We start from the raw sequence: 13,529 nt of genomic DNA on the forward strand, positions 1-13,529 counted from the left end.
GCAAGTTTTTACCATTGTCAGCAGCAAAGCCAAAGCAGCTATTCCAGAGGGGGCCTCCTTCGTTAAGAAAACAATTGCCAGTGGAGTCCTAATCCCTTCACTGTTACCAGTTACCATGAGTGAAGGTTGGTGGGGGGTCAGGTAGAAAGAACATAGCCCAATTTCTGGGTACCAGGCTGAAGCTGACATGGTGACAGGAAACTGATTTTTTTTCTTTTAATTTACAAAGAGCAAACCTGGTATAAATAGAATTGATAACAAATACATTTGGAACACAAAAATGCAATCTCTTCTGAACAAAACAGCACTTATTGTGAAAACTATGTATTTTCCCCCAAAATCCTGGGCTGTCAAGTGCCAATCAGCATGTTGAATCAAGTATTATTTAGGCAAAACACTAGAATGAGAGATTTCACTTTTTGAAGTGCTGAAACAAAAGTTTTGTTAAAACCTCTTATTCATCTTTGTATAGTGCTTGGAATACTAAGTTCCTAATAAATGTCACTTGAATGAATCATATGTCCCTGAGAATAAACAAGAATGCCATAAATTGCCAGCTAATAAGTGCCAACTAATAAGTTTAATATGGCATTTATCTTGTTATGCACTTGTGCTAAAATTATTTTCCATTTATTGGATTCTCTGTACACGAGGTCTGTTCTTTGCATCTGGTACTTTTTAAGTGGTGATTTGATTGATTTACTCTAATTAAAATAGGGGTTGCTTTAGTTAACTGGTTAAGAACACATGGTGGACACAGGTTACTTGAGTCTGAGTTTCAGCTAGACTATTAAGATAAAATGGACAGTTCATCTAAAGCATACCTATTTCAATGCCTAACGTATAGTTAGCCCTCAACCAATGTTGATAGCTCTTACTTTAAATGCAAGATCACCTATTAAACATTTGACACATTGCAACTTCATGATGTGTTTATTAGATGCTGTATGTTAAGTTGTTTATACATAACCCTTCTTATAGCCTCAATTGCTAATTTGGGGGTTCCTCTGAGTTCCCTAAAAAAATCAGAAAATCCCCAGGACAGAACCTAAATGACACTCCTAATTAGAACATGAGTGCCATCTAGTGGTAACAATGCTAACTACAGGTTTACTGGTGAACAGAAAAGTAGGTGGTGAAAATGTTCTGCTTCTGCATAATGCAGTCTGCTGGAGTGCATCTCAGACGGACAAATGAGGTTTCCTATATGTACAATACCCAACCAATAAAGAAGTTTGAATACACATTTAATCAGAGTGTGGGGGAAATTTAGTTGCTGGTCCACAGGAAGCATACAGTCTAGTTCTATATAGAAAGACCTATATAAAATTCTTAAGCTGAATTATAAATACGAATTAGGAAAAAAAAAATATGAGTCCAGATATAAAAGAGGTTAGGAAGAGCTGAAGAAAGATGAGTATAGTATTTGATAGCAAAAATTTTTTGAAGGAAGATTATTCCAATTTGGCTCAAAAAGTCAAAGAAAAGTCTAGTTAATGTATCTGGGAGACAGGAAATAAGTGGAAAGTAAGGTGCAATACACATAAGAAAATCCTTTAAAGTCAATTAGACAGAATATAAGAAGTCATTAGAAATTTTTATCCCAGATTGAGAAGATTGGCGTGTAAACAGAGACTATTTGGAGACATGAGTTCACAAACAGAGAGATCCTAGGTTTTGTTTCTTTACAGAAACAGCTTTATATGAGAAGATCTTGGTAATGGAGTGTTATACAAAATGGAAATTAGATATCTATAAAAGTAAGTGTATTAAAATTGATCGGCATTCTTATACTGAAGGCTGATCTAAGAAAAAAAATGTAAGTGCTTATCTAAATGAAGCTACTGAATGGAAACTAATAATAAGTAAACTTTACCTTTAAATTCATAAGATTTCATCTTTTACCCCTGTTTTCTAAAATCTTAGTTTAACTGCCAGTGTTTTTTTGCTCTTTCCTAAGGAAGAACATTTTTGTTAGACCAAGATGTCACAGAGGGTGAACATGAGGACCACTTACAGGAGGTCAGTTATGTCCACAGCCTCTGTAAGCAAAAGCTGGCACTATGATCATTGAAACAGTCAAATTAGAGCTCTCTCTCTCACACTGCTTGATGGCTGTGGTTGCAGATGTTATCAAGACATCCTCAAAGAAGGCTATGTTCTTTAGTGTTGGTAACTGAAGCAGCTGTTAAATTAATTAAGTCAGTATATTTTCCAAGTCTGATTAAGATATGTTTATTTCTGCTTTCACAAAACAGCTGTGATGTAAATATTAAAACTGATGTTCTAAGAAACCTAAAATAAAATTAAAATCATCATATGTTGTCCAGTTCAAGTAAAAGTTTAATTTTGGATCGTCATGTTTTATTTATATTTATAGGGAATACTAGTGTATACGGACAGTGCAATATGTTAATGTGTTTAATTTTATTTCTAAGTATTTTCACATTCACTATTCTTTTAAATTTTTTATTTGACATTTTATTTCTTTTCTTTTCTTTTTGGCTGCATTGGGTCTTAGTTGTGGCACGCAGGATATTTCATTGTGGTGAGGGCTTCTCTCTAGTTGTGGTGCATGGGCTCTGTAGTTTGCGGCACACGGGCTCAGTAGTTGTGGTATGCGGGCTTAGTTGCCCTGGGGCATGGGGGATTTTGGTTCCCCAACCAGGGATCGAACAGAAGTCCCCTGCATTGGAAGGTGGATTCTTTACCACTGGACCACCAGGGAAGTCCCTCACTATTCTTTTTAACAGAGTATAGAGGACTAACACATCAAAACAGAATATGCAAATGCTGAAAGTGGCTTTATTAAGCAAAGAAGGTGATCCAAGAAAAAGGACTGAACCTGAATAGAGTATTGCTCTGTGTTTCCCTATGTTTTATGGTACAATTTGTTGGGATATAACCTTAGTTATGTTCTTTTAACAAGAACCTAGAACTCTGAGTCATATGAAAGGAGAGAAAAAAGAGGGCATGATTTAAAGAAAAAAATCTGTAACACAAATAAGACAAAAGCTTAGAGGCAACTCAGCTGCTACAGATGTGCTGCATCTGCTCACTTGCCCACTGGAGACCAGGAGATAAAGAGATTAAGACATTTACACAAAGACAACAAGCTCAGATAAGCAACATGACAGCTAGATCCAGGTACCCTAACCATAGTATGGAGAAAATGACCCACTAAACCACTTAAACAGTATTTTAATTGATTTAACATTCAAATGCTATTTTATCAGGGAAGACTATGAGCTGGTTATTTAAAAAATGTCAGTAACATTCTGAAAGAGAAACATAAGAGCTTTTAATAATGACTTTTCAAAGTAAACAGCATTAGCATTTTATAAGAGGGAATGAATACTCATGTCTTTTAATTACAATTGTAAGTCAGGACAATATTTTAAAATCCCATTTTCACATGAGAATAAGAGAAAATCTTAGTTATGATGCATGTGAGAAGATTTGAAAAACATGAGTTAGTTTCTTCTTGGCAGACCTCCTACAAGGAAATTTTTTTTCTGCTTTCTACTTAATGCATTGTTTTTCTAATTTCAAATGTTGAACTGCGTATACTTGAACCCTGTGGATATGATAAGATACCAAGGTGAACATGATCCATACAGCCCTCACTTTCCAAACACAACAATTTAACAACATGCAGCACAAAGATAAACTACATCATAGCAAAATTCCAAATTTTTCAGGAAGATGTATAAGTCAAAAAGACTAATATATCAACATATAGCACATTTGTGGATGTTAATGTAGAATATATAGTATTAATATAGAATTGTCTAATATTATTAAATGGAACAGTATAAATTATAAAAGAAATGAAAATAAATATAGTCACACATCCTGAGTCTTGATGAAATGTGTCCATATGACCCAGTGACCCTTAATGATTGAAGTTAACATTCTAAATTTGAAATAACAGAAATTAACCAGATTCATCCTTTCCTTTCTTTCCCTCTAAATTATCAGATGCTCTCAAAAGGAAAAGTGCTATTACATCATCTCTTTGTTTCACAAATATGTTTCTGCCCAATTCTTGTAATAATATCACTTCCTTTATAAAAAGTCAAAAACATCATAAGCCTTTATAAAGAATCTTTTATTAAAAAAGGAGAAAGATTTAATCCATCTATATTATTTAAAACATAAATTTCCTTGTTCATGTTAATTGTGGGAGGGTACCATGAATCATGTGACTGACAGTGTTTCCTTCTTTACATTGCCTACTATCTTCAAGGCAAACTGAAGGCCATTTCTAACAAAATGTAAATGAATTTTTCTCTCTAAACCTCATTCCTGGCTCATTCCTGGTATATCTCTCCTACTATACTACCACTTTACCCTATGTCTTGATGTGACTGACCTACATTTTTGATTAATTTTTTAATTGAAAAAAATTCTGAAAGCCAATTTAAATCCTTTCTAAAACAACACGAGTTGAAAGAAAATACATGAACTACAGGAGAGAATGAGTCAAATGCCAGTTATCAAATCACATGTAATATAAAGGTGTTCTAGGAAGTGGAGCAAACTATAAGCAAGTTCAACCTCTGTATCCCAAGGCTAAATGTGCTCAGTTATAATAAACATTTAAAGACAAAAAACCCATTGCACAATAAAAAAATACTTTAAGCTCTTAGACTTTCAATCTATTTTGTGATATATTTAAAGAGGTTATAAAAGTCCTGGTGATTCTCTCTGTGAACCAACAGCCTGATGCTGGAGTGGAGCCAGAGAAGCAGAGAAAAAGCCCAGAGAAGTCGAATCTCGGAAACAGTCCCTCAGTTAACACATAAAGAAAATAACGTAATTACGGGAAAGTGGGAAAAAGAAAATTAAAAGTACAGAAGGGTAGAGAAGCATTAAATGTGAGCACACAATTTGTCTTTGCTATGGAACAAGAAATCAGCCCAGATCCTGAGGGTAGCCATTAAAAGCAGAGACTGGCTGTTTGTACAACATGTGTGGATGAATGAGAAGAAACCAAGAAACATGAAAAAGACTAATTTTAATTACCAGAAAAGCTGCAAAATCAAGAACACAGAGCTAGTGGTAGGAAGGTTTCCAGCTACAGGCTGCATGGCACTGTACTCTCCTTGCCAATTAGATCCAGTGAGATCCCAACGGGGGATTAAGTGAGCAGAAGAATCAGCCTCAGTGCAGGGTCAGGCTGGACTCAAACACACATGAAAAGCGCACACCAGCCGGCAGCGGGTGTGAACTGAGGCTCTCACACAGTTTCAGAGATGGACATACAGAAATAGCAAACAGTATGTGGGATTGCCTTCCCATTAGGGATGGGTGCTAACTCCATGATCTATGGAAATATATTGCAAAAGAAATGTAACATAATTTAACAAACAATTACATCAAAGGAATGCGGAGAATTAGAGAAGGACTCAGAGAGAAGAAAAGTAGAAGGAGGACTGGCTGAACAATGGCACTAAAGCTGCCACACTGTGGATTTACTACCTGTGTTGTTTCCAATTACATCCATTGCGATATAAAAATTCAGAAAAGAAAGGGGCTGCTGTCTGAGGCTAAGCCGACTATTTCCTTAGCTTATTTAGAAGTGACCCTGGGGCGGGCGGGGAATCAAGGAGAAATAAAAACAGTGAGTCTAACAGTCCAGAGATAAAACTCGCAAGTGTATAAACAAAGACAAGTGCTTCCAAGGCAGGACCTGAGGAAATTCTCCAAAGTGGGAAAGTCCACTCTCGAGCCAACCTCAGGGAACGCAGCAGTCGGTGCTGCCGCGGGAGGTAAAGGCGCCTGACTCTGGGAATCGTAGAGAAGAGAGACGGCAGCCGGCGAGAGGGCAAGGGACTCATCCGAGATGCCCCGTGCGGTCTGTCGCCGTCGTGTCTGTGCTGGAATCTGTGATTGAAATTCGGGAATGTTGCGGGTCAGAAAACGGGGGCGGGGCGGGATCCGGAGTTAGGCGCGGAGGGAAATAGCAGCAGACTAGCGAGGCGCGTAGAGACTCAGAGAAAACCCTTCTAGAGGCAAAGGGACCTACACGCCCCGGGATGCACTAACTGAAGCCTGGCGGCGGGGAGGCGCAGGCGGCAGTGGGGCGGGGGCCGGGGCGGGGAGGGGCGCGGGCCGCGCGGGGCCGCATAGCCAGTCAGAGGCGCGGCGCGCGGGCCGCGCTGACGCATTGGCCGGAACGCTCGGGCCCCAAACGCTCCAGCGACAGGAGGCGCCGCACCTACTTCCGAATATAACCAACTACCGAGCTGGAGAGCGTGACTACGAGGAGGCGGCCTCTAAAGTGCACTGAAAGCGCCCGGCGTGAAGGATGTGTTGCCTGGGTCCCCTCCTCAGGGAGCTGCCGGGCGAGGTGGAGGATTCCCTCTGAAAGATTAAAAACTCGGCAGTTGTCTTCTGCCACAGGCTGGGGAGGACCCGAGCAACTGCTCCATTTGAACTGTGACGACGGGCAGGAGGATGGGAGACGGGAATTAAGAGTCACGGACGAAGGACAGGGGAGTCTGGCGTCTGCTTGGTAAGTGGCTGGCATTCCTTCGCCGGTGACTGCTGTCTGTGATTGTGCACTTGGTCTCCCAGGCGCTGACAGTTTGTGACACGCTCGCTTCTGCAAAGCCATCCTTTCTTGCCGTGTTGCCAGAATTTAAAAACTGTCACATAAAGCTGCTTGTTGTTGTTGTTTTTAATCAAACATGTTATTTTTCTCTGCTGGGATTTCAGGTCAGAAAAGTTGAAGCAAGACTAAATATAACCTATTTGTGTTGTCTTATAATGTCATCCAGAATGAGAGTAAACAATTCCTACAGCTAAACTGTAAGGTGACAGATGCGAGGAGAGGGTAAGAATTTTTCTACAAAAGAAACTAAATGTTCAAAAAATAAAATGTCTTTCTCAGCTACTGGATGTATATCTTCTGACTGTGGAGTGTGTTTGTGAGAATAGAGCCCAGATAACTGGGCGTTTGGCAGTGCAACAACTTGTTAAATTCAGTAGCTCTATAAGTGGAGTTCTACAAAGTTCGAGAGACTGAAAAACAGTATCTTGCATTATGGTGAGGTGTTTTCTCAGTGTTGTGTAGGAATGTGACAGATTTTTTAAAAGATAATAAAAATATGTTTAGACACCCTTATTGAGTTTTTTATTAAAAATGGGAGAGGATATTAATTTGCATATATATGAACATAGTGTACAACCTCAAAAATTTTAAGTTGTTTTAATTAACTTTATTTTGAAAAGCCACAAATCCCTTATTTATTTTAGAATTATTTTATTTTTACATTTCATAACCTCTCTGGCATGAAAAATGTAATCAATGTGCTAATTAAAGTACAGGTTTGGAAGCAAAAAAAAAACAAAAAACTTTTAAACTGTTGTATGTGAAGTGCCTTACCTGTGTTCAGTTCATCAAGGTTTTTTCTTAATTTAAAAGATAAAATCATATAGAGATGGCAAACTTCTACCTTGATTCTCAATTTTAGCTGGAAATAAGGATGAAAGAAAGAGATGTACATTAGGATACTAGCATTTAAAACTACAAACAAATAAATAGTGATCAAATTTTCAAATTAATAGAGGTATTTTTGATTACTGTTGAACTACAACAGGACTGCCAAAATAACTTAGGACTATCACAGCAAGCTTAAAAGAGTTCATCGTGATTAATATCGTGACCCTAAACATAAAATAATTAGTCATGATTAGGTAATAATTATTTTCAAAGTGCCTGTAATCAGTTTTAAGCCACTCACAAATGTTTCTTGGCATATTTTCCTACTTCATATTCAAATTATTATAAGTTTTATGTGGATCAGTATATTGAGTCTCAAACTTGACAGGTATATGTTCTTTTGATTCAAGTGGAAATAAACAGTGACTATGCAACAATACATTACATAAAACAAATGACTAAAAAATAAAAGATGTTACGAAGACCAAGTAAGGCTAGTGAAGGAAACAAAGAACAAAATTCAAAGTTAAAAAAGGAAATGTGATATAAAAAATAAAATAGAAAAGTAACTTAGCTGGAGTGTGGTGAGATGGTATTAAAGCATATTTGAAAACAAAAAATCAGTGAAATGCTTGTTACAATGTAAGTGCCAGTGTTTTTAAATTGAGCTTTTAAATTGTTCTTATTTAAAACTTCTGAAAACTAAAAAATGAGGAGGAAAAACTGTTCATTTGGATTTATCTTTGATTCCATATACAACTGATGGAAAGTTTGAATTCTCAAAAGTTAGAAAAGAGAACATTACCCCAATAGATTAACTAAATGCCAGATTTTGCCTGTAAATTCTGAGGCACATGCATGGGAGGATGCATTTGAAAATACATCTGAAAAGCTACAGTCGTGGGATTTTTAAGTAGATTGCTGAAATACCTTAGTGTTTCCCAAAGTGAGCAATACTTCAACTATTAGGTGGTCTGAAATCTTTATTAAGTTAGGAAGATGAAAAATCACACCTTGAATGTATACATAAGCTATGTTTATTTTTTAAAATAATTAAAATTAGTTTCTTGTGAAAGTTTAATCTTATGTGTCCAATTAAGTAACACTATCTATTAAAAATGGAACAGGTCTGGTTAATATATATTTATATATATTAATATATATAAATATATATTTATATATTTATATTTCAGGGAAGAGGTTGGAGTGTGGTTTAATGTCAAAACTGACTTAGTGATCAGGACCAGAGGGTGTCAGTAAAGGATAGAGGGCTATCTAGATGGAGAAAGTAAGGGCATGCTATGCTAGCCAAGTCATTTTGGGAGTTTGTCTTACTTCTAGGTAAAACAAAGATATAATTTTATGCAGTTAAAAAAAGTGAAAACTTGTCTGGATGGCTGTAATAGGTTAAAGTTGATTTAACTATATTTAAGTTCGATTGGCTAAGACAAAGTTTTATAGCAGAGTTTACTGTTCCCCATCCATTAAAAACTAATTTAGGAATTTGATGAGGCCAAGATGCTTAAAATACAGTGTGATATGCTGAATCCATCCTACCACACATATTTTACTTACCTGTAGTCTTTGAATTGTCTATCTTTTTAAATATGATTAAAAAATTTGTTTACTAAGAGGTCGGAAATTTATTTCTCTTAATTTAAATAGACCCACACATTTATATAATTTGGTTTCTCAAAATTCTGACTTCAAGAGCTCAGATTTATTCATTTCTTATTACTGAAGATACAAACATAAAGTAAGAGAGGTTTGTATTTCTGACAAGATATTTTAAATTAGTGTTACAAGGCTGTGCTTATATGTTACATGAACTTCTTAGCACTTTATAGCAGGAAAGAGGCTGGTCGGAAGCTCAAAGCGGTAGAATCTTTGTGAGGTCTGTTTTCTGAGCATTTGTGATCAATAGCTCTGCATTAGAGACTGGTGCATTTAAAAAGTAATGAAGTATATAAAAGCTATGTAACACTTAAGATTTAGGATTAAAAAGGATTACGAACAATATCTCATATCTCTACCCAGATCCTTTCAATTAATTTCTCCTCTACTATTTTTTTGATATTCAAGTGTATAACATTAGAAAAGTTGTGATAAATGGAATATTATCAGTTTATATTCTTCCCAGATACTTTGAACAGTTTTTTTGTTAATTATTTTCATGAAAATGAATAAAACAAATTTGGTAGTGTTGCACTGATACAGTGGATATGAGAATAATTTTTTAAATGGCTTTATTATATATTTACATTTTAGGAAGATATTAAATTTTTTTAAGTCATGTGGTGGTATTAAATTATTTCCCATGAACTTGATATGACTATGTATTTAACTTCATTTATGTTTTACCTGCTGTAAATATGTGTATAAGCTAAATATTGAGCATTTTCATCCTTGTCAACCCCTTAAGTTAAAACACAGTCTTTAATTTCATATTACAGAGTATCACATGTTGTATTTTTGACCTTATAGACTTCTTAAATGTTTCAGTGGAAACATGAGCTTATAAGACTTAAGAGTCAGCCAAACTATGGAAGCTCTTCTTTTCTCTAGTACAGGGAAATGGAACTCCAGAAATAGGCAATAAAGTAATTCTGAAAAATAAATCAAAGTTCTGTCCTTTTTGTGGAAATCAAAAAATCAATGAATCCACTACTTCTTAATCTAATATAAAGTAGTGTGAGATTTTTCATTTGTGAGAAACTTTAGAAAGTACGGTCATGTTATTTTACCATGCGTTTCTTGAGCTGGAACTCCTTGTGATCACTGTCATTTTTAAACAATTCCAAAAATGTTTTATTGAATGCATTTAACAACACAGTTGCAGAACTGATTTTTCTTCTTATTTTCTCTGTGGTCCCTTAAAAATCCATAATGACCTAAATAACTTGCTTCCCTGTGGATACCACTTTTTATTTATTTTTAACAAGTGGACTTCTCTTAAAAGATCTGGTAGGACTTGCACAGTTACTCTTACTCCAGTCATGCTTCCAAATATTTCTTATATTCACTTGTATAAACCAAAAAAATTGAAATTTTGATAGAAAACAAAGTATTAAGGTATTTGTATAAGCTTCCCCACAAACATACCTTTACAGTTTGTGTCTTTACTCTAAAATATAGACCTGCTTAAGGGTTAAAGTGGCTAATTTGAACGTTATCCAAAATTTGAGCAATTGTATATGGGGCAAGGAGGAAGATGAAAGTATTTCATTCATCTGAGTGATCAAAAACTCTTGTTTGTGACTGTTGACTGGAAAAGTGTAATTATATGCATAAACATTTTATGAGGGGGAATAAGAATCTGATCCTTATCATTCTTCTAGCTACTAAATGCTCAAGAAGAAAATCATCTCATTTTCCATTATGATCCAGTAAAGTAATTATAGCATATGGAGTTTAGGAAGAGAAATTTTGCTGATCAGTTAGGTGATAAAAGGTAGACTGAAATTCTCTTTCTCTTGATAGTCATAATACTGGCAGAAACATTCATCATGAGGCTAAAAAAAAATTAAGGGGCTCTTATTGAGAGAGATTTCATAATAGGGTAATTATAGTTATAATGTCTAGAGTCATAAGCAAGATTCTTATTGTATTTTCACAAATATTTCACTAGTTGCAGTAGTTTGTGTTTAGGAGATAACTAGTAGAGAAATGGTACATTTATTTGGTGAAAAATTTACTTTTAAGTATATGAACTTTCATCTTTGTTGTCTCATATATTTAATTTCATGTTTATATGTATTAAAGAACAAAATTTTCTGAAAGTAAAGGTAACAAAGAGTTTAATTTTAATTATCCTAAGTTCTCCCATTTCAGTTTTATACAAGAATTGAGTTTTAAATGATACAGTATTTGATAAGATCCTATTGTACTTTATAGCCCCTAAAATGACAGAATAATATGAAATCCCTGATGATGAAGATGAATATTAATTGGAAAATACAGGTTACAGTAGGAATTTTAAAAAGAATTCTTGTTTTCTAGAAAGGTTTTGTCTTATTTTGTTATTTTGAAACTTTCCTCTTTATATTCTTATCTAAAAGATATAGACTAGCTTAATATAGTCTCTTATGTTAAAAAATTAATAAAACTATTTGTTAGTGATGATTAATTTTGTCAATTTTGAGTATATTTAAGATAAGAAATTCAAAAGTTATATCTTTTATTAATTGATACCTTAAACTTCATAATTTGACACTCTTCCTCTTTCAGTGCCATTATTCTAATGACCGTGTGTGAGCTAGTGAATGAGAGTTTCTGATGCTTAAGTAAGCATGTCATTAAATATAAGCACAAATCACATGAGTTATTTTTGATAAATAAATTATTAGGACGCTTAGAAAAAAGGTGACAATACCATTTAGTGTTGGGGGGAGCCTTAACGGAGCTCATATTTTCACTTATTTAATGTGAAGAGTAATAAAGATAAAAGAGGTGAAGTGACATGTTTAACATTTGGTGGAAAAGATGGAATTAGAACCCAGTTCTCTTTAATGTCTAGGTCAGAGATTTTTATAGTTTATACGTTTTTCTTGCTGTAAAAATCTTAATTATTTTGATACCTACTCAAGATTAGGATATAAGTATATGTAATATTTTTTTGCCACTTGTTATCTGTAAAACATTGTCTTTTAAGACTAGAAAACTAAAAATCCACTTATATTAACTCAGAGGAAACAGCTATACCCATATTCTTTTAACGAAAAACTGAATGTCTAGACGACTTAATTGCTAGATGTGAACTTTTTCACAATGAGCTTAGTGTGCGCTCAGCAGCTAAGTCAAAAGGGAGAAGGTTTTTGACAGTTTCAGTTAAGAAACCTGAAAACCCAAGTAGGAAAAGAAATGTAATTGATTTTTTCCACTGTATATTTATAAAGGACTATCCATTTCTTTTGTTAATACTTTTTTTCTGTATTGGCAGTTGCTTTTTTCAGTAATACATGTTTAATGTGACACTAAACGAAATAGAAAATCAATGAGAAATGTAAGGAGAAAATATTCCTGTTAATTGACAAGTTAGGATAAAATTTAAATCATGGGCTTCCTTAGGTCTATAACAATTTTAGCATTTAATAAAATGCAAAGCAGAAATTGAAGTAGAAGTTCTCTAGAAATAGGCAGTATTTCTCTGAATTTTAGAACTCAAATATCAACTTTTATATAAATTCTAGTTTTACTGTTATAATAATAAAGGAATTAAACAGAGAGCAAATTTGAGCCTGTAATAGTATTTAGTTATCATTGTGTCTAAACCAAAGTTCTTCTATGCTTAATTTTAATAACATGATGTAAATTATTTTAGAATGAGTATATGCTAAAAATTTTCTTCTGTAGAGCTGAACATGATAAACTGTAAAATTGGCACAGTGCAACTCAGTGGAAAGGCAATTATATGTTGCTGGGTTTCTGATATAATATTATTTTTACAGATGTCTTCTCTCAAACTTTTCATTGTATTAGACAAAGACAAGAGCTTTTCGTATGTCCCTATGGGGTGACTTCATATTTTAAGACTCTCTTTTCCTTTAAATACTGAGTATTTAAAGGTGACAAGTTAATGTACTAAAGATGAGGTGAAAGACTGGCTGAAATGATTAATGGCTAATTTGAGGTTTTTTTCTACCCTATGAATATAACCAAACTTTGCAAATAACCCTAGTAGAAAATATAAAATATATTCTCCAACTTCAAAGAATAAATGGTCCTTAATATTCTTTGAATTTTTACTGTCTTTAGATATCTACTCACCTACAACTTACCTTGAAATTTTCAGTATTTTCAAAGAGCAGTAACCTTAGTAGGAAAGAGTGATTACTTGAGATTTAAGTTAAGTGATCCAGAATTGATTTCATGAAAATTTACCATAAATGTGTTTGAGAACTTATGACTGTATTTGTTTGTTTTTCATTCCCTAATGTGGTCTTGGTGGTATATACCTCAGTGAGTAAAATTTAAAAAATGTAATTATTTTCACACTGAAAGCAATTTCTACATTATTTCACTCACTCAAATGGTCTATAGTGGGCAGTTATAGTTAAGTAAGAATATAAAGGGCAATAAG

The 13,529-nt window shown here is 34.4% G+C and overlaps 1 long non-coding RNA gene across 1 annotated transcript in view; it reads left to right on the plus strand.

Moving 5' to 3' along the window:
• Window positions 1-6,282: 6,282 nt before the first annotated feature.
• Window positions 6,283-13,529, plus strand: part of LOC132525358 (uncharacterized) — a 341,689-nt gene continuing 334,442 nt past the window's right edge. Inside the window, exon 1 of the long non-coding RNA XR_009542226.1 lies at window positions 6,283-6,520. This is a non-coding gene — a long non-coding RNA (uncharacterized LOC132525358). The remainder of the gene's footprint in view (window positions 6,521-13,529) is intronic.

This window comes from Lagenorhynchus albirostris, chromosome 9 (genome assembly GCF_949774975.1).
Source record: "Lagenorhynchus albirostris chromosome 9, mLagAlb1.1, whole genome shotgun sequence".
In the NCBI taxonomy this organism is placed as follows: Eukaryota; Metazoa; Chordata; class Mammalia; order Artiodactyla; family Delphinidae; genus Lagenorhynchus; species Lagenorhynchus albirostris.